The sequence below is a fragment of the Bidens hawaiensis genome, unplaced genomic scaffold (genome assembly GCF_021521415.1).
Source record: "Bidens hawaiensis isolate Kalapana, Puna unplaced genomic scaffold, B.hawaiensis_p1.1 tig00001088_1, whole genome shotgun sequence".
NCBI classification, from domain to species: Eukaryota; Viridiplantae; Streptophyta; class Magnoliopsida; order Asterales; family Asteraceae; genus Bidens; species Bidens hawaiensis.
Window position 1 is genome coordinate 4383118 of NW_027491063.1, and position 22547 is coordinate 4405664.

The 22547-nt window shown below is 36.6% G+C and overlaps 1 pseudogene across 1 annotated transcript in view; it reads right to left on the reverse strand.

The window, feature by feature from the left end:
• LOC143559497 (naringenin,2-oxoglutarate 3-dioxygenase-like) overlaps nucleotides 1-14173 on the reverse strand; it is a 61404-nt pseudogene extending 47231 nt beyond the window's left edge. The window contains exon 1 of the transcript XR_013139952.1: nucleotides 13976-14173. The product of XR_013139952.1 is annotated as a naringenin,2-oxoglutarate 3-dioxygenase-like (transcript). The remainder of the gene's footprint in view (nucleotides 1-13975) is intronic.
• Nucleotides 14174-22547: the final 8374 nt, after the last annotated feature.

Here is a 22547-nt window from a genome sequence, read left to right on the forward strand (position 1 = left end):
CCCCACACTTATCTTTTGCTTGCCCTCAAGCAAAACTCTAAAGCAAGCATCGACCTCCATCATAGGTATGTAGATTATGGCCATTAATACTAGTAAGGTTTAAGGTCATACCCAGTTTCCCAGACTGACACTGTTTTTATATTGACATCTCAAAAATACAGTTAAATGCTATAATAAAAACAATAGAGCCGCCCAGACAAGTGTACTTTGTTTCCATTTAAGGCCTACATGTTCATACCCCTCACACTATCAACACTCCTCTCGGTTTAATATCTGGACTAGCAAAAGATGTGCCAGTATATGTCTCTGCCCTCAAAAACCAAATATGAGTTACAACTTAATAAGCTTGCAGGTCAGTCTTATCTCCACCCATTACCCACCGGTTGCATAAAAACTCGGACTAGGGTTTTGCTGAGGCTTAGGTTGGGTGCGGAATAGGCATATTTAGTGACTAAGGGGAATGAAACCCAGTTTACAAATACACAAACAATTAATCAAAGATAAACAGACTGCTAATTACATAACTGAATAAGAACTAACTTTCTTTTTGACTTTTTGCTGATTTTTTTTGTTTTTTATATATAAATGAACTTCAACGAACTACAGAATACATAACTGAATATAAACATACATCTTTTTTTTTACCAATAGATAATACACTGAAGCAAATTATTATACAACTCTGACAAACACATATTTACAACTAAACCGAGACATACGTACATTGTGTACTATGCTCAACAACTGACTATATACAACTCGATAACAAACTGGATTTCATCACACAGGGTTAAAATATAATGAAGGCCAAGGCTGAAATGGTGTGTAATGTCTGGTTTAGCAAATAAACAGGAATGAGGTCCAAACGGGCTCCTAGGGGGATAATGTCGGGTAAGGAAATTTATTTAGTGGAGGAAAAGTGTATGTAAAGGTTTTCTAAAGTCCTAATCTCCATACATGTGGTGGTATTAAGATATCGATAAGCATGTGACAAGCAAGTTCTAACTCTGTAAAACATACCGGTTTCTCTCAATCAATGGTATAAGACATGTTTTATATCTATTATATAATATGTGTATTAAGTATAGGGGGGCATCTCACAATATGTCTGGAATAATGGGCTGCCGATATGAAACATGTATAACCGTCCCCTTGACTCGTTATCCCCGCCTAAACGACCCCATTTTTAACTTCTCGTAATAAAAAAATTTATGAGTAAGACTAATGAGACGCTGAAAAACCAACCATGACCAGAAACCTATGACTTGGCATTAATGGCAATAATTAACAGTTAACAACTTTGGTTTCTGAACACTCTTCGAGGTACTATCGGGCTAAAATTTTTCAAATTTCCCCATCCCCACACTTGAGGTTTACATTGTCCTCAATGTAAGAATACTTAACATTATCTTCAAAGTTAAAAAAATGATAGAACGATTAATACACATTTGAGGGACGGGGTTGAAATTGACTATTTGACTATTAAGCAATTTTAAAATTTCGGGGCTTATGTGAGGCGGTTCTACTAACAATTATACAATTACACTTTTAACGTTTAAACTAATAGAAACAAAATTAAATTATGAAACTGAAATCACCTGATATCAACGTGACTGGAGAAGGACCAGTCGGCTCGTGAACTCTAAAAAACACTTGGGGTACTCTCGTTTCATCCAATTACCATACTGACAATCGAACCTGCAAAATCTCGAGATGTGTAGAAGCAAGCTTCTCACAAGTGTAAGACATAGGTCTTTTAAGAGTTATGAAAATGAATATATGTTAATTTTATTAAAACAATTACCGAGCCAAATTAATTCGTTTCATAATAAAATCTGTTAAGTTAGTTAAAAACGTTAAAAGACCTAACTCACTTTCGTAGGAATCACGATTGCATTTAGCGTATGCTCCCTGTAAACCCTCCGGTATCCCGGGAGGACGAGTGGGGTCTCGTGAGGGTTTATAGTGAACTACACCCACAAAGTTCGGTTACAACATAATATACACGTACCTGGATTAACCACAGCAAAATGAACATGAAAGCACACTAGGTCTTGTAGTGCGGTATCCCCACACTTTAACTTTTGCTATGATGGTACGCTTGAAATACAATTAGTAATATAAAAAATGCAAACTAAATATATATATATATATATACAAAATTTACAAATACCACCCTTTTGACAATTTTATGACATTCAAGGTGGGCGTCTGGCCTGCCCCTGTAGAGCCTTCTCATTACATGCACGCTCCTCAATAGATTCCTCCCAGCCTTTTGGCACGCTATGATCCTGCCATTTTTCATTTACTTCTGGCGGTTTCTTTACCTCTTTCTATTTCCTTGGTCGGTTACCTTTCTCTTCCACCTTCTCACTCTGTAGTTTCTCAAATCCCTTCTTATCTATCCTGTCAATCACAAAACATTCCTCTTTTCTACGATCCTTGTCCAAGGATACACACTTGTCAACAAGAGTGTTAGTAGAATTTTCAAACAATAATAACCGTTTATCACGGTCTCCACACTTGATTCCCAAAACCCCCTTAGCACAATCAATTACCGCATGTGCTGTGGCGAGGAATGGCCTACCCAATATGACTTGTGGTTGTGTATTATCCCCACGTTTAGCATAGTCAAGTACAAGAAAGTCAACTGGGCAGAAAAATTCCACCACCTGAACCATTACATTAGTCACCATGCCCTGGGGAAGTGTATGAGTTTGGTCCGCCAACACCACGGTGGTGTTTACCCTTTCTAATGGGCCAAATTCATATTGATCATATAAACTACCGGGCATGATACTAACACATGCTCCCAGATCTAGAAGTGCCCTATCAGTTTTAAATTACCCAATTTGAATTGATAAAATCGGCACTCCTGGGTCTTGGAGTTTACTTGAGGTGGTATTATTCTCCACCTCCTCATCTCTCATGTTGGTAAATTTACCATTTAAAAATTTTTCACATGTACAATTTTCACAAAAAGACATTTCATATGTTTTTGGTTGTGATTCATTTTGGAAAATTGATTCATTTTTACCGACATAATCACTCTCACCACTAAAATCTTCCAACACCCCCTCAACAAATTGTGGTGGTGAATTCACTTCAACACAAGAAATTTCAAAATGAGGTAAAAGACTTACAGCATTGATGTGCACATTGTTTCCCTTCTTGGAGCTTGAGCAGTAATGGTTCGGGTTGACTGTAGTATCACTCGGGAGTTGACCTGCATTCTTTTGCAACTTTGCCATATCTGCTGCAAGCTGACCAATTTTCTTTGACATTGCCCCTGCTGACTTATCATGTAAATCAAACTGTTTCTTCGTTTCAGCCTTATGATCTGTCATAAACTTAATCAATGCATCCAACTTTGAGTGCACCAACTCATCCGCATTTCCCGAGGACTCCCTCTGCTGGTCCTGATTACCCGATGAATTTCCACCCCGATTACCGTCTCTATTATACCCTCGATTCTGATCATACGAACCTTGCTGCTGCTGATAACCGCCCTGGCGGTAATTACCCTGCGACCTGTTCTGGCTTGATCCCTGAAAGTTGGGGTTCAACTGTGTAGATGCGTTCCCGTAACGAAAGTTCGGATGATTCCTCATGCCCGAGTGATAGGTGTTTGAATTCAAACCTTGACCATTGGAATCCCCGTAAGTATAATTAACTTCCTCGGTGTCATCCTCTTCATCATCATAATACTCGGGGCAATTTTCTGCCTTATGCCCGAGTTCACCACAATCTTCACAAACCGGGAATTTAACACCAACTTTCTCGACCTCTCTCTTCTTATCCTTTTTTAACTCAGCTAGTTCACGTTCTAACTCAGCAATCCTTTTAGACTCGCTCGTGACTGACTTAACCGATCTGGATGAATTACCCCGTCTTCGTCTTTCAGCTGCTGCTTCTGCCTTGGAATCTTCACACATGAACTCTAAAGATTCCCAATCATCTTCCTCAGGCTGATTCAACATTCGTGCGGTAACAAGACCACATATTCATAATTTATCTCATTACTACATATCAGAAAAATGACTACTTTGTTGATTTATCTTTACCCTTAAGTCAAGTATAGTCAAATATGCCAGAACACATATTGCTTTAAGATACCATGATGAAAAAGTGAACTCCCAACTTTTGTGGATAATGATGTAGTCTTGCATTTTGCTTTAAAGCTTTAATGAAATGATGGCACATGATTGTGTAGTTGTTAGGTATGCCAATTTGTTGTTTCTTTTTCATCTTTACAACTGCTATTTTCAGATATCCAGATCCAGCTTCATATTTTATTAGAACTGAAAATGGAGATGGTGGATGGCATGATCTTGATTCTTTGACTTTTCTAAGTCAAACATCTTAATTTTCAAATTTAGTAGTTACATAAATCTTGAAACTTTCTTGATTTGTTTCTTCTCTGTGCCATCATCATAACAAATACTAGAAATAGAAGAAAGAAAATCTACACAAAATATTTAACGAACATGTATTAATTCACCATTCTAGACAATCGGGTTGACTTTCAAAAGTCAAACACACCAAAAGTATGTGTCTCTAGGACTATTACACGAGGCCTTAAGATGCTTTCGGTCCTCGTATGTCAAACTATCAACAAAGCACTTTACCAGTTCCCACAGTTCGATATTGTGATGTGGACATTTTCTGATCATATCCTTATACCTGGTAAAATATTCATGGAATAACTTACCCGGTAACTGTGAAAAGTGACGAATGTCTGAACGGGCCTCGGTAGTCTTCGACTGTGAATAAAACTCGTTTAGGAAGACTTGTTGCGTCTCGGCCCAGAATCTGATACTGTGTGTTGGTAACGATTTAAACCACAGTTTCACTTTGTCTTTTAATGAGAACTGGAATAACCGCAACCGGACTTCATCCTGATCGTACGTACCATAACCAATAGACCCGCAAACAGCCGAAAAATCGATCAAGTGCCAATACGGGTCTTCCGAAGCCATACCGTTGAAATGAGGAACGATGTTGATGTAGGAGGGCCGGGACTTAAAAGTTTGTTGTCCCTGCACTCGTTCCTGTGGAACCAACGAGGATGCTCCGTCTGAGATTGCCGGTCTAAACCGACTGTTAACACCATGAGCCGGGGCTATGTAATTTCTCCTTTGCCCCCCCCCCCCCCCCCCCCGGGGGGGTTTCCCATACCACCCCGGTTAACCGGAATACCACGAACTCTTTCGGGCCGTTCCGCCCGATTAACCCTGTCTCGATCCCTTCGGTGTCTGTTAACGGGTTCAGCCCGTCTTTGAATTACCGGCTCTTCCAGTTCTTCTTCGTACTGATTATCACCCTCAGCCTCTGGTTCATCAACCTCATTCTCGGGCTCAACTGCCCGATTCCTCCTAACCCATCGATCTACCTCATCATTAGCTGCCCGAAAACCTTCATTTCCATTATTATCTTCACCCTCATCCTCATCTTTAGTCGGAACACTCGATCGAACATCATCAATATTTATCCGAACTCGACGGTTTGGGTTGTTGTTTGAAGCGGATGGTCCGGCTTGGTCAAAGTTGAGGGTTACGTTTCGGTTAAGGTTTCGGTTTCGGTTTTGATTTCGGGTTCTGGAGGCATGAGCTGAGTTGTTTTGGTTATTCTGGTTATTGAAGTTTGGTGGATCGGGTATGTTTTCTGGGTGAAACATATTGGTTCGTGAAAGTGGGTCTTGGTTTTGGGTGTTGTTCTAATTCTGGTTTTCTTTTTCGTTTTGGTTCTGGTTCTAGTTTTGGTCTTCCATCTCAGAATTTCTGTTTTATACTCGGTTCTGCCGAGCTAACCTCTCTATTTCGGGCTCGTAAACTAACGGAGACTGTCGGCCCGAACGGCGGGTGCGCATAAACCTGTAATCTGCACAACTAACACAACCCGCGTAAAATGAAAAAATACAAATAAAATAAAGTAAAATAAAATTTAAACTAAAAACTGAAAATTAAATTAAACACGAAAATCAAATAACACGAAAAACACTAAGGGCACTAACTCCCCGGCAACGGCGCCATTTTGATGATCGTCGTTTGAGTCATTCAAAAACCTAATTAAACTATATAGATTGAGTAAGTAAGGTATCGTATCCACCAGGAGTATGTGGTCAATGCAAATCATGTAAACAAGATTTTTGATATTATGAAGTGAAAGATTGTAGTGCTGATCACACAAGAAAATAAGTTTGATTTTAATAATAATAATAAAGCAAATAGCAACTTTCAATCAGTTAACAAAAGCAAATCACACCTGGGAATTCAAGTATGTAACTAACAGTAATCTCATTCAACCTAACAGATTAATCATTAACGGTTAACTACAGACTGATCAACTTGACAAAACCTTAGGCAACAATAATCGCTTTACACACGGCACTGGTTATCAAACAGTCCCTGCCAGTGTGACTCAGTTAAGGACAATTATATGTTTTTTCGTACTCAACCTAATCAAACAACCCTATGATCAATTATTATAGCAACTGGTAACTAATCGTTCAGATCAACGTAAACCTAAACCGATTGAACACACAGAAATACCAAACATCAATAATCATAGATTAACCATAAACAATTATACATAAACATTCTTAGTCACATGAGAAAACTGAAAGCAATACAAACTTTACATCCCCGATATGATTCGAAGAGGATTAGCCTCTCATGGTAGCCATTAGATCTTCAATTGATGATTGGAATCTGTTAGGCATTGATCGAATGATGTTTGTTGGTGTTTCCTAGCTCCCAAAATCGTCCCAAGATGTTCCAAAACGGCCAAGAGAAGTTCTCCCCGAGTTAGGTTTTTATATTGCTTTTTATACCCTAAAAAACTCGTAAGTTCGCGTCATATATTAACACCCGGCGTAAGTTACTCCCTACCCGGTGTAAGTTACGCCGGGTCTTGTTTTCCTACGCCAAACACCACTGTTTTATAATTTGCTTACGCCCTTTGTGTCAGGTCCTGGACTAAGTTACGCCAGGACCAGAGTAAATTACGCTGAGACCTAAAATTCCATATTTTCGTCTTGTTTCCAATCCAACGCTTGTATAACATGCTGAGGCTCAATTCTCCACATTGATTAGCTTCCCTTTACTCTCCGATCATCCCAAGACTTCATCCCATGCTCGTACAAGTCCCAATTTAGCGTATTTATCATTCAATGACCTGAAATCCAATAATACGCGTATGAAGTATCGATAGTTCTAGAATAAACAGTTAAAACTAAATAATAAACGAACTAAAACATATACAAATTAACCGACCATCAACTTTCTATATACATAATCGTAACTTTCATACATACATCATTCATTCTTCATATTACAACATACATATAACATCAACCATTTCCTGGCAGTACATGCAATTCCGAAGATCGTTCATGTACCGGCAAGAAACCATTCATACATTTCACATAATACATATATGGCATACACTTATCACTTAGGATATGTGTATTAACTAATCACATCGAGTATGCACACAGCCCCGAAAACATAACAAGAAAAGGGGCTAGAAACTCACCTGAAGTCGGTTACGTTCACCGTTAATGGTAATTCCTTTCTTGAGCTGTGCACGGCTAACTGTATAATATTTATATGTATCAATTAACTATTCTATCTCATATCGTATTTCTATCTTTTTATAACCCATAACGAAAGGGGGTCCGGGGGCAGCGCCCCTGGCAGCGGGGTCTAGGGGAGGCAGCACCTAGTAGGGTCCAAGGGGCAGTGCCCTGGCTGGGGTCGAGCTGCCAAGTCAGTTTGAAAAAATTTTAATTCCATTAACCTTCGTAACACATTTTTCATTATGATTTTAAATCATTAATTAATTTGCTAACTCAAAAGTTCAAGGGCCTAACTTTAATTAATTCATTCTTTTATAAGTCCAGGGACTGTTCTGTCATTTTATCAAAGTTCTAATTCGTTATTCAGTTCTTAACGAATGGGAGTTCATAGCGAATTAACTATTATAACGAATCTGGCTTTGTAACGAATTAGACCTCATAACGAACTGATCCTTATGACGAATTGGACCTTATAACGAACTGGTCCTTATGACGAATCAGTTCATGTAGCGAATCAGTCCATGTAACGAATTGGACTCTTTAATTCGTTACCTCAGTTAACGAATGGTCATAGCGAAGTGGAAGTTAGTTCGTTATATTACCCTTAACGAATCTGAGCACGAACTAAGTCTAGTTCGTTATGCTCCCTTATACGAATCAGCTAACGAATCACCTATTAATTCGTTAGGCTCCGCTAGCGAACTAGGGTCAGGTCAGAGAATGTCAGAACATTCTCTGACATTCCCCTTAACCTCGTACCACTTTCCGGCGCCGCCTTTCCGGAAAGCCGCCGGAAAAACGCGAACTCACCGGAAAAACGAATTTTAACTCGTTTTTCACCGTTTTTCGCCCCGTTCAATCCAGATCTGAGCTAGGGTGATCCCTAAGCTCATCATAGGTTCGGTTTATACCCGATTCCACCCGGATCTCGTGATTTAAACGGTTTAACGGTGTCGGCTCGTCGTTTCGCAACTATATCTAACGGGTTAAGCTCATATAATATTAAACTATCGTTACCTCGGGTCGGTGCTCGGTTTCCTTCTTGGTTTAGGCTAGGGATAAGGAAGAACTAGAGAGAAATCTTAAGTGTGTGTTTTTGGGTGGTGTATGGAATATGTGTGAATGTGGATTAAGTGATGATTAATGGTATTTATATTTAGGGGTCATGGGCTTAAGCCCATGGACTCTACTTCTTTATTTTATACCCAAAGTCCATGACCCATATCCATTTATCCCCACACTAGCCCAACTCATTTCTATTTATCTAAACCGATAACGACCCACAGTAAAATAGACGAAATTTATATTATTATTATTATGATCAAAAGTAGGATGTTACAGCCCAAATGACTTAACATGAAAGGGATTTGATATATGAATTATGTCCTCTGCTATTTGTTTCAATAAAGGACGTCTGATGAAAATTAGACTAAACATAAATGACGTCTTTTGCTATTCTGTCATATATCTTTATAATTTGGAAAGAAAATAAATTGAAGAGAAAGAAGATATACCAAAAGAAAAGATAAGAATATAAAATTTTCTTTTTCCTTGCCTTACTTTTCATATATGAACTCGAGAACATAGCGTTAGTGTTGAGCCAGGAGAACATAGGCATCCCCTTGAATTTATATTTTCTTTAATAAACTTCTAATATATCAGGTTCAAACACCATAAGTGCCCCATCTATTTTTTTAAGTGCCCAAAACTCAACTTCCAAGCCCAATTTTTCAAACGCAAGTTTAATTTTGCTTTCACAAGATAACTATTATGCTTAGAGTGTTTAATTGTCTAACCACTTCATCAATTATTTATTAATATAGTGATATATTCTTGAGTTTAATTGGAAAGTTAAAAAATTATACTAAAATATGAGAGTATCAGAGTATCATTTTTTTTATAATCCTACACTATTTAACTTTGTATTTATTTGTACATAATATGACAACTATGGAAAGGTTTTTGTCAGTTTTGATATTTATTTCGTTTATAATGTTTTGACGAAATTTATTGCTCACGTCTATACATAGTTTATTTAATGTAATTTCTTTTGACCCGACCCATTTTGGTTTGACCCGTTAAAGGTTGACCATTTTTGGCATCCACTTACAAAATTTCTGGATCCGCAACTGGACAGGGCCGTCTCGGAGAAGAAGAAAAAAATTTGGGCCGAAGGCGACAATTTTTTTGGGCCTTAACTAAAAGGAGCATTTTGTTGGGTTTAAATATCTTAATTTTTAAATGGCCTTACTTGGTTATAATTTGAGTTGTATAAATAACATTTTTTATATAAAAATAGGCTTTAACATGTTTCAGTGAGACTAGAACCCACAACATTTTGATTGGGAGTCATATCCATTTGTCAATAGACCAAGCTAACGGTTATTTAATTGAGTATAAACTTTAAATATACATATTGCTTTTCATAAAAATATATATAATTTTTTTAAGAAAAAAAATCGGGACTAGCAGAATGTCGGGCCGAAGACCGTCGACTACCCTGCCCCCTCTAGGGCTGGCCCTGTAAAAAGGGAATATTTTGACATATTATGCATTAACTTTAAATTCTATAAACCTTTCGGTCCATCATGTTAGCTGTATGTCCGCATTCAATTTTTCTTTCTAAATCTAGGCGTGTGTTATTCACGCAGGGGCATGTTATTCACGCAGGGGCATTTAGTCTTTTTTTTTCACACAAAATAAAAGGGGTAATGCCCAAAATGTCCATTTTTTACCCCTATTTTAAAGAAGTATCCATCATCTTCAAAGCTGATCAAAATGTCCATTCCAATAAACGGTCGTCGTCAACCTTTTTTCTTGTTGGGACGATAGTTTCTGAACCAACTGAATGCTTCCACATGGCTTATATTCCAGCGGTCCTGACAATTTCTCAAAAATTATCGGCGTCGGCGCCGGGTTATGGTGGCTCGTGTTACCGTCGGCCGACGTTTTGACAATGATGTCCTCGTTGTCGGCGACGTACATAAGGCTGAAAGTCTCTCCGTTTTCACCTTTACTCATGCACGATTTCCGGCAGACAACCATCATCGTTTTCATTTTTTTACCCGAAGACGACATATCCGTCAACGAAGAAAGGAAACGTTGTGTCCAACGGAACTAGTTCTCACAAATTTCGCCAATATTTGGCTCTGATTTGCAGTTGTCGCTCCGATTTATGGTCTTGAGGTGGTTCATTCTCGTGTGAAATTTACATTTTGTTATAGATGAGTGGGAGAGAAATTGGTGTTTTGAGAAGATGATGGTAAAAACTAGTAGGTGTGGGGAATATAGGTCAACAACTCTGTAAAATCGAAAAATTGACTGTTGATCTTGACTTTTTAGAAACCATTGTCCCATGCGAATAAACCGTCCGAGACGCCAATATTAGGCCATTTTGGGAACTTTTTCAGGATGGGGACAATTCCTTGACGCTATGGGTAAAGAATGGATATGGGGATTTTTCAAAAAAAAAAGTTGTTTGTTTTTTAGGAGGTAAAATGTCTGCAGTCTGCGGATCACATATGTAGGCATCTGTAGCAGAAGAGGTAGACCAAACCTCCGCAGTCTGCAAGAGGAAGACTGTTTGTTTTTTAACGTCTGTAGACTGCTAAAATATAACATAAATTTGTATACTATTAACAGGAATGAATTATGAATATATAATAAATAACAACTAGTTCACTACACCTAAACAACACATCCTAATTCTTCTAATGATCCTTGAACAAAACTGACAATAAGCTAACATATAACATATACCTAATAAGTGTATCTTCTTACAATAATAAGAGTTTGAAAAATTTGAAATCAACCGCCACAGTGAATCATTAAGACTACTTGCAGGCGCCGCATTGAGCAACATTGCTTAATAGAGTGAGTGGTACGAAATGATCGGATGAATCTGAATCTGAATATGAATATGATGATATGATGAACAAGAAGGCGAGAAGAACAATGGCAAATCCAGCTACGGCAATGGCTGATTTATGTTTTCCCCAATTACGGTATCCGACTCCTCCTCGTATCCACCACCGTTGTGTAATCACCATTGTTGTTAGTTAGGGTGTTTGTTAAAGGAAATTGAGCTGTGAAATCAAAGCGTGTTGTTGTTGTTAATCATGATTACCATATATACAATCAGTTAGGTGCCCCTACCTGGACAGAGAGAAGAGAGGTCGGCGGTGGAGGAGTGCAGGCGCCGACAGTGGAGGAGTGGAGGCCAGCGGTGGTTGCGGGGGTGGAGTGCGGTGGTTGAGGCGGCAGTGGAGTGAGGGTTGGAGAGGAGAAAAGATGGTTAGGGTTTGGACTTTGGAGTGTGTCTGATGAAGGAAAAAAGAAGAGGGGGAGAAGTGGTGAGAAGTAATATGAACAACACTTCTAGAAGAAGAGGACGAGCGGAGGTTTTTTAATGAAATGTCTTCGAAAAAGCAAACGCATTGCAGACCACAACGTCTGCGCGACGCATACAAAAGTGGTCAGGAAGAGGTTTTGAGGAAAAACCAACAGTCTCTAAATTTTTTTTTATAATCGGTATAATAATAAATATGTATTATAATTATTATTATAGAAGTTATAATTTTGCATATATACACATAAAAACAGGAACCATGCTAAAATAATTGAACGACTAATTAACTTGTAGTTACAATTTTTATGTTAATATTAGTAACATAATAATAATAACCGCCGCCGCCACTTTGATATGTGCGTATATATGTGTGAAAAAAATGAGTGTTTGGAAAAGGGATGCATAATAAATACAGGAAGGATCTTGAAAGAATGAGTAGAATCATGATATACATCTTTGTAGATGACGTTTCACACAATGTTTTCAAACCTGGTTCGGATATTGACCCGGACGTTTTTACCGGGTCAAAGATCAGATAACGGACCGACCCGGAAGGGCGGGCCGATGTTTACATATATTTACAATATATATATATATATAGGATCGGGATCATGAGAGAACTTTTTTGAAATTGAGAACTAGAGAACCATTTTGGACCACAAAAAATTCAAAAATAAAAAAAATCATAAAATAAAAAAAACACAAAAATCAAAAAAGTAAAAAACCCAAAGTTCTTATTTTATCATCCCAGTTTCATAAAAAAAAAACTCGGTTTAGCTAAATTATATACACATATGTATAATATATGCATATATGTACATTCACATGTTTTTTTTACACATATGTATAATTTAAAATAAATGATAATGTACATATGTGTATATTACGTAACTAAAAATTAAATAAAATTATACATATGTGTAAAATACGACGTTTTTTTATTTATTATTATTATTATTTATTTTTTTTAAGAAACCGGAATAAAATATAAGAATTTTGATTTTTTTACTTTTCTAAAATTTTTATTATTTTTTGTTTTATGATTTTTAAATATTTTTATTTAAGATGTTTTTAGTGGTTCAAAATGGTTCTTAAAGTTTTCAATTTGAAAAGGGTTCTCTTAAGATCCTTACCATATATATATATACACATATATATAATAACTAAAAATAATAATAATAACAAACTTTAATGTTTATCTATGTTTTATAGATTGTTTTTTAAATATATATTATATATGTTTGATCAATGGACATCAATGAAGCAGGTTTGTTGGCTCATGAGTAATTGTTAAAGTTTCAGTCTTTCAAATGTTCCAAGTTAGAATCTTGGCATGCACATTTCATTTTGAATTTAATTAAAAAATTGGTTTTACCAGGTCAACCGGTCGGACCGGTCCGGGCCAACCGTTCACCCGCAAAACCATCCGGGTTCCCGGTATATGAACCGGGTCCTGGTTCGAATGGCCGGGTTTCAAAACACTGCACGTTCATGCATCACTCCACCTTAGCTATATGGTGTTAAATGCCGGTTGGCAAGAAGGCGCCAAGGGCACTGACCGGCACTCTGATGGCATCATTGGCATGGAGGACATAGATTTGGGGTGCGATCTTTTCGTTTTCCAACCGATCATTATTACGCCCCTCACATTCTTATACCATACAAAACTAAAAAACAACTCTTTGTTTATTTAAACCATTAAGCTTATTTGTTTGTAAGTAAAGTCGGTGAGGAGAGCCCTTCTTTTCAGTTAAATCATTATATAATTTAACTAAATATGTGAAGTTGTGTCTTAACCAACATGTATATTTTCTTTTTTGTTTTACTTTTGAGATTTTTGGTGTTTTCACGTCTGAAGTTACTTAATCAAGTTCAACAGTTGAGGTCATGCATGGTGCTATTATGACTTAAAGATAAGAAAATGTAGATTTTGAAAGATTACATTTTGCAATTTAAAAAGAGATAGCAACTTAGCTTGTTTTGATGTAATCACTCTTATTTGTTCTTAAATAGTCTTCAAGTCGATCTGATAAGCAGTAACTACTTACCTGAAGGTGACTACAGACGATGAATCCGCCTTTCTTCCCACCGGTCATGTCAAACCGGAGCTTCTCCTCCGGCGGCATCACGAAGAACTCTCTCGCTAGCCTTGTCATCTCCGACAAAAATTTGGTGTCGACACCATGATCCACCACCTGAAAAATCCCCCATTCTTCACAAGCCTTGACAATCTTTTCACAAATCTCCGCCCTGCCGACATCATCGATCCCTTCAAGGGAGATGACCGGGATCTCGTTGCTAAACTTGTTGTATGGCACCTTTGGGCGTTCGTCCTCGTCTCGGACGAACCGGCTGTCATGCAGGGAAGTCTCGTCCCATTTCAAGGATACCGGCCATTAGTGTGAGCGTTTGGGTGGGTGGTATTGGTATTGGTATTGCGGTATTGGTATTTATAGAAGTATTTGACTAGTAGACACGATAGAGTTTCAAGACTTCCAACTATCACACGTGAATGGGGGTTGCATATCACCCCTACCAACCACTCTTGGTGGGAACTTTAGTTGAAAGTAAAAGGTGCGGGGTCAACCGAATTCGTTGTTTTCCATTTCCCATTTCAGTTTTTTTATTTATTAATATATATAACGTATACTATCCTTTTTGCTTTTTGAACACCGACACTAAAAACTTTTGAACTTTTAACTATTGTTTTATCGGCGCTACATGCAGCGTAGGTTGGTAAAACTCAGACGATTATATGTCTAATCGTTGTCGGACTCAGGTGCTGAGGCGGTAACTCGATGCAAATTCTGTCAGTTTCGATTACATGCATTATGCTACTAAAATCCAAAAGTAAAAGAAAAGCATATAAAATTTGAGGTAGACTAATTGCGTGATGTCGGTCGGTAAAACTCGGGCGTTGGAAAGATACGAGCGGTGTCGATCCCGGACGTTGAGGTCGCGAGTCTACGCAAATTCAGTCGATTTTCGTCACATTTTTTACGGTACCAGAAATAAAACAAAAAAAAAAACAAAATTGGCGTTGAGTAGATTTTCGTTAAGGTTCTAGAAATAAATAAAACAAAAAAAAAATTGCATTCGTTCGATTTTCGTTACATGATTGTAAGTAAAAAAAGGCGAAATGTTGTGAAACCCCAGTGTTGAAACCAAGATGTAAACCCGAACGTTACGACAGTGAGTTGACGGGCTTTCAAACATTATCAGTTACACTCGTTACGATATATAAACCGTTGGCAAAACCTAAGCATTAAAACCCAAAAAATAAATTCGTCAAATCAACATATAAAAAGATTAACATATAAATAAATTAATTATTCGACGTTATTTGGTTAGTAACCAGGGCAGTGGTAAAACGCAAGCGTTGTCAATTCCGAACATTGAGGCGGTAACTCGACACGAGTTTGGTTGGTTACATTCTTTACGATATCAGAGCCAAAAAAATGGAAAAACATATAAAAATAAGGTGAACAAATGCGGTGGTGTCGGTTGGTAAAACCCGAAAGTTATCACTCCCAATTATTTAGGTTGTGAGTCTACGTGAATTCGTTCAGTTTCCATTCTTTTCGTCATAGTATCGGAACTAAAAAACAAATATAAAAATAATAAAATTCATGGGTGTAAGGCCCCGTTACCGGTAGCCCTACATTTGGTGTTGGATTTACTCATAAACGCAGTTCTAAATATCAGAGTTAATTAAAACTTTACGCGGAATATAACTTCAACCGTAACATATTACAAAACTGTCAAATCTTGTCTTAACAACATTCAAATTTATTTAAACATAAAACATAGTCTTTGAAAACATCATAACATTTTCTTCGAGATGCCAGTATCTTCGATTCCATTCCACGTGTCTTCAATCATGCTAGCTGCCTCAACCTATTTGCCTGTGTGCATACTAAAAGTCAGCTACACTGAGTGAGTTCTAGTTAATCACATAACTTACTTCACATATAACCTGTCCATCAATCTTTCATACACATACATATCTAACCTTACATTATAAAGAGCATTCGCCCTACATACCTCGGATATTATTAGGGTCCGGTACCCTCCATCCTCGGATATTATTAGGGTCCGGTGCCGTCCATCCTCGGATATTATTAGGGTCCGATACCCTTCATCCTCGGATATTATTAGGGTCCGGTACCCTTCATCCTCGGATATTATCAGGGTCCGGTACTCTTTCTTCCATACCTTTTTAACATACTTTTCCATATACATAATCGTAAGTTTCATATATACATCATTCAATCTTCATCTCACAACATACATATAACATCAACCATTTCCTGGCAATACATGCAATTCCGAAGATCGTTCATGTATCGACAAGAAACCATTCATACATTTCACATAATACATATATGGCATACACTTATCACTTAGGATAAGTGTATTAACTAATCACATCGAGTACGCACACAGCCCCTGAAAACATAACAAGGAATGGGGCTAGAAACTCACCTGAAGTCGGTTACGTTCGCCGTTAATAGTTATTCCCTTCTTTAGCTGTGCGCGACTAACTGTATAACAATTACTCGTATCAATTATCTATCACTAGACATATCACGTTTCTATTCTAATTATAACCCTCAACGAACGGGGGTTCGGGGGCAGCGCCCGTGGCACATCGGGGTCTAGGGGCGGCAGCCCCTAGCAGGGTCCAAGGGGCAGAGCCCCTGGCTGGGGTCGAGCTGCCAGGTCAGCTTGGAAAAATTTTATTTCCATTAACTGTCTTAACACATTTTCCATTAGAATTTTGAATCATTATTAATTTACTAACTTAAAAAGTTCAAGGGCTCAATTGTAATTAATTCATTTCTTTATAAGTCCAGGGACTGTTCTGTCATTCTTTCAAAGTTCTAATTCGTTAAGATGCTCTTAGCGAATTGGGGTTCATTCGTTACTTCTGTCCTCCATAACGAACTGGCTAATTCGTTACTTCATAACGAATTGGCCTTTTTAGCGAATTGGTCCATATTCGTTTGGTCTGCTTAACGAATTGGTCTTCTTGGCGAATTGAACCCTTATAGCGAACCAGTCCTCAAAACGAATTGGACTTAACGAACTGAAGCTAGTTCGTCACTCTTTCCCTAACGAATTAGTACACGAATCAAAGCTAGTTCGTTATATTCCCTTAGACGAATCAGCTAGCGAGTGGCTTCTAATTCGTCAATTACTCCCTAGCGAACTAGGGCTAGGTCAACCTCGTATTAACTTTTCTGGCGCCGCCTTTCCGGCGCCGCCATTGCCGGAAAGCCGCCGGAAAACCGCGAACACGTCGTAAAAACGGGTTTTAACTCGTTTTTCACTGTTTTTCGTCCCGTTCAATCCAGATCTGATCTAGAGTGACCAATAAACTCATCATAGGTTCGGTTTATACCCAATTCCCCCGGATCTCGTGACTTAAACGGTTAACGGTGTCGGCTCGTCTTTTCGTGACTATATCTAACGGGTTTAGCTCATACAATATTAAACTATCATTACCTCGGGTCGGTGCTCGGTTTCCTTCTTGGTTTCGGCTAGAGAGAAAAGAGAGAACTAGAGAGAAGCTTAAGTGTGTGTTTAGGGTGGTGTAAAAAATACGTGTGAAATGAAATTTAATGGTGATTAAGGGTTTATATATTTATGGTTCATGGGCTTAAGCCCATGGTCCTTCCTTCTTTCTTTCCTAACCCAAGTCCATAACCCATATTCATTTACCCAACACTAGCCCAACTCGTATTCTATTTATCTAAACCGATAACAACCCACTATAAAATAACAAAATTTATTTTATTATAATAACCAAAAGTAGGATGTTACAATGGGCCAACACGGTACCGCCAAGTGGCATAGTTGGTAGTTAGTGAAACCAAACTTTATAAATATTCCTAGGTTAGCTAACCGTGTAACACACGGATTAGAATAAATTTATTTAAACAATAACATAATATGACATACGGAAAAATATGTTCAACATATATAAAGATATATTATATAGTATAATAAACTATACACTATCCAATATGGAAATAGAAATTTTATCAATCTTTAAATATTTCTTGATACACAATATGTGTAGTTTTATTTGTAACTTTAATTGTTTGTTCAAAACTTAATAGTTTCACATTGTTTATGATTTTAACTCTAGTTAATGCAACAAATAACCGGTCATGAGTTAAAACAAATTGTCTTAAAAACAAACTAACAATCTACAATGATTGACCTTCTATTTTGTTAATCTTCATTCCAAACAAAAATTAAGTGAAAATTTCCTTCTTTAAAATCAATACTTTTATCTATAGGTGTAGGATTTAAAAAATAATACTCCCTCTGTCCCATTATAAGTGTCATACTTTGACATTTTCGGTCTTTCTTGTTTAACTTTGACCGACAATATTTTTGTTTGTGTTATATAATATTTGATGTAAAATATATGAATGGATTGGGTTTTAAATGTATTTTACATTGATATAATTTTCATCAAGTATTATATGACACGAACACAAATATTTACGATCAAAGTTGTAAAAGAAAGACTTGAAAAGTCAAACTAGGACATTTAAATTGGGACAGAGGAAGTAATAAAATTGTGAGTTTCAATATTATAGCACGGTTATCTTATTGTATTTTCACATGTAGCTTAATTTCATTGAATAGACCAATTTTCTAGTTAATATTTTAATCAGCATCAGTTCAACACCAGCTTTTAGAACAAATCTATGACTTAACAACCTTATATTTTGAGGTCATTTAAAAAGTCAAGAAACTAATACTTTCTTGTAACGTATCATTTTATGTCTGATAGATACCATATGAAGAATATAAGGATATGCAAAGTCAACTTATCGTCTGATTAACAGTGTGCTAACGTTTAACATTTGTATTCCAAAGGTAAGAAGTTGTCTTTACCGCATGAAGAACCAAAACATGGTAGTATAGTGTTAGTATTTTTGTGGATTTTTAAGATGATGAACTTAACATAAATGATGGGTTGATTAAATAGCAAATTAAAAAAATGTTGTAAATGGCTACTTTTTTAAACCAACCCGATGATCGAAACCCATTCTAATACTAAATTGTTTTGACTTGAACCATGTTTAATAATTTAATCGGTTAAAAAACCCGTCGTTTAAATTAACATAAACACTGAGAATACTTCAATAGTTAATTTGTCTTTTAAGAGTTTGAATAATTAAAAAGAAAAAAAAATGTATTTAATATGAGAGAGAGGAAGGAAAATCTAAAATACAAAATTTTAATAATAAAGATAAATTTATTTAATATGAGAGAGAGGAGGGAAATTTTTGTAAGAATTAATATGGAGATGACATGTGGCAATAAGAAAGTTTTGTTTATTATATAGTATAGATATATAATAATTCAATGTATTCATGTTGCTTGTAAAAAAGTGAAACGATAAACAAGTATAAAATTCGATTAATTTGGTCAGTTATCATTTCCAATGGTAAGTGTTAACCACTCATCATTAAAGTACATTGGTCGAATTATAAATAGTCTATGTTTTAGCTAATAAGGTTTGTAAAAGCCTATGGTCTATAGTATCATCTTGAAAACTTTGTAACTGCAAAGTTGCGTGTTTACATATGTACAGTTTGTTAAAAAGTTGTAACCCTAGAATCACACTTGTTCGTGATCTATATAAAGGGTTTAACATTATCTTCAACAATCATCTATCAAGTTAATCGATAAATGTTTATTCATCAAATTCTCTGTTTAATCATCTTTACTTTCGGTCAAATCAATTGTGCAAAATCATAATGTGGATAACCACAATTACTAAAGGGTGTGTTATACTTATATCCTTTAGTGGTAATGATTATCTTGTAAACCTTATTGTAGCTTTTAGTGTTGAAACGAAGTTAAGAGATGCGAAAGCAAAAGGAAACCGGCCTTGGAGAAATATTTATCGCATACGGGTCACATCTAGAGGTGGTAATGTGAGTGGGTTGGGTTGGGTTTGGGTGATGGGCTAGAATAGGCATGGGTTATGATGGGTATGAGTCAGGATGAATTTTTTTGTAGGAATTGGTTCACATTTAGTTAAGATAATAATAAAATTATAATAACGATACTCTCGTTAATCGTGGGAAATTCACTTAGTACAATACCGTTTAAAAAGTACATAAAAAGAATATAAAATACAAATTTATATAACGAAATGATTCAATCCATATCTTACTAGGAGTGCTTCCATAAGCTTTCTTCTAGCATCCATGTCACGAGTCTTCATCACTTGAGTCTTCAACAAATGTTTCTTCAAAACAACAATTCGTTTATTGAAATTGGGTAACAGTTTTGGTTGAGGATCGTGTTAGACACGGGGCCCTTAAAACAGATTTCGTGCCTACTCTCAAGCGCTTCTGTTTCTCAGTGTACAACAACCGGAACAGTATGTGTACTGCCGGAGATGGCCACGAACCCGAGGAAGTCACCGGCTATATTGGTGTTTATCAAGATGTAGGAAAATTTGTTGAAGTTGTTTGCCTTAAGTATAGAGAGTGCTCATCTCTAAATTTTGTCATGAGTGTGTGTAAGTGACTCCAAAATTTTTTAAGTGTATCTACAACATGAACCAACAAGTTCATTATATACTTACACAAAATGAGAAATACTTATCCAAATTAATATGTCATAAACAATAAAATTAATTTAGTCATAAAGAAGATAATTAATCTTGTAATAAACTTGAAAATTAATTATTGTTATTAACATGGTTAAATACTTTTAATTAGATTTAAGTGGTGAATCAAAACCATCATATTTATTCATGACGTGAGTTGAAACAAACTATTTGACTAGGTCCAAACAACTGTTCACAACAGTCCGTTATGCAGGCGCGACACTCATGCGCTCCTACGTGGGACACGATATCAAAGATAAATCCAATTTTATCTTCTTTGGTTATTCCAACCATACAACTTCGAGCATTGATATTCATTCATCTACGCTCCGTTTTTGGACACTCAAATCAATATTTCTACAACACATATATAAATATATTATTCATGTCCAAAGTTAGTGAAAAACCCATTTTCACTAATAAATTTTTCCAACAATCCTCCACATGAATGGAGATCAATCAAAACACACAAAATTTCCATTGAAAACCTCGACAGTTGAGTATTACAGGATAGGTAGGTGTTACCCTTTGAACCTTCCTTTGTGAAGATTACTTAGCCTCCTAGCGGTTTGTAGCGCGATGTCTTTGAACAGACCCCCATTTGTGGAAACGACAATATGCCTTCACACAATACTCTCCTTTGCTGGGCACATCCCCTCACTGTCGTGTCCGCTATGGTCATGGAACACTACCCTGGTTCTGTGAAAGCTCTAGAAACTGCGCACCCCACAGTTTCATTCGAAGCGACCCCACTTCTCTTTCACATAGGTGATTTTATCTCAAATCATTAAAAATATTAAGGTTAACACGATTTACACAAAATCAGCAACCATACATTATGCTTAACCTCAAAACATATCACCGTTGTTAATAGGAATAGACTAGGAAGTAATTAAACACCCTTTATTATTTTTTGGAGGATATTTATATATATATAAACATATATATTAGCTTGTATGTAAACATATACATTAGCTCTTGGGATCTCCAGTCTGCTAAGTTAGGTTTCCCTCATACTTCCTTTTCCCACAGGCTTTAGTCCCATTCCACAACTTCATCTCTCGTCAACCCTCGGGTTGTTGGATCAAAAATATTATCTATGACTTTGTCAAGTCATTTGTAGATAATTTCAGTTTGAGATGAGTTGTTGTGATGTGTTCTTAACTTGTAAGTTAATTTGCCTATATTCAAGCTTCTATGACTATAAAACCAGGTATCACCTTGAACCTTGTTATAATAAATGTCTTAGAAGAACACAAATATTATGTTTTAGGCGAACACGTGTTTGCAATATCTATTTGGATCACCAAATTTTTATTTCCAAACATTAGCAACCAAATATATGCCCAATATTCAAATGCAAGTTACTCCCACATTTAAGTGTTATTGGATAGCATCTAAATGGGGTAATGAAAGGTTCTCCCTTTCTACGTGTTTGAGAATCTTCTCATACAACCAATTTTAATACCCAAATGGTCGGTTCTTAAATGTCTCATCACCCCACATTTCTTGCCATTTGAACTACTATTTGTATAACCTTACTTATGACAACAAATGTTTATAATGACATTTAGATACCCGTGATTTGAACAAGAGTTGCCTCATTGTATCAGTGAGTTCATCAATGTTTATTTTGGTACTCAATAGCTTTTGAGTTGATCAACCAACATATGTCATTGTCATAAGTTTGTCATCAAACCAATAAGTTTAATGCCCTTCCTTATAATAAATGAAAGTATCTTTCAACTTTCGCTACACACGAATTCGTTGTGTGTCCATATATACGTTTTGAATGTATAAAGTTAATTAGTCTCCGGGGAGTACCATAATTAACTAAGTACTAGTCTAGCATGCTTTAGACTACAATACTTTAGCATGTGAACAGAAGATGCATCATTCTGATCCTTCACAGCCTCAAGGTATAACATCATATACCTTGTTCACATTCACTTAGACACACCACAAACTTCAAT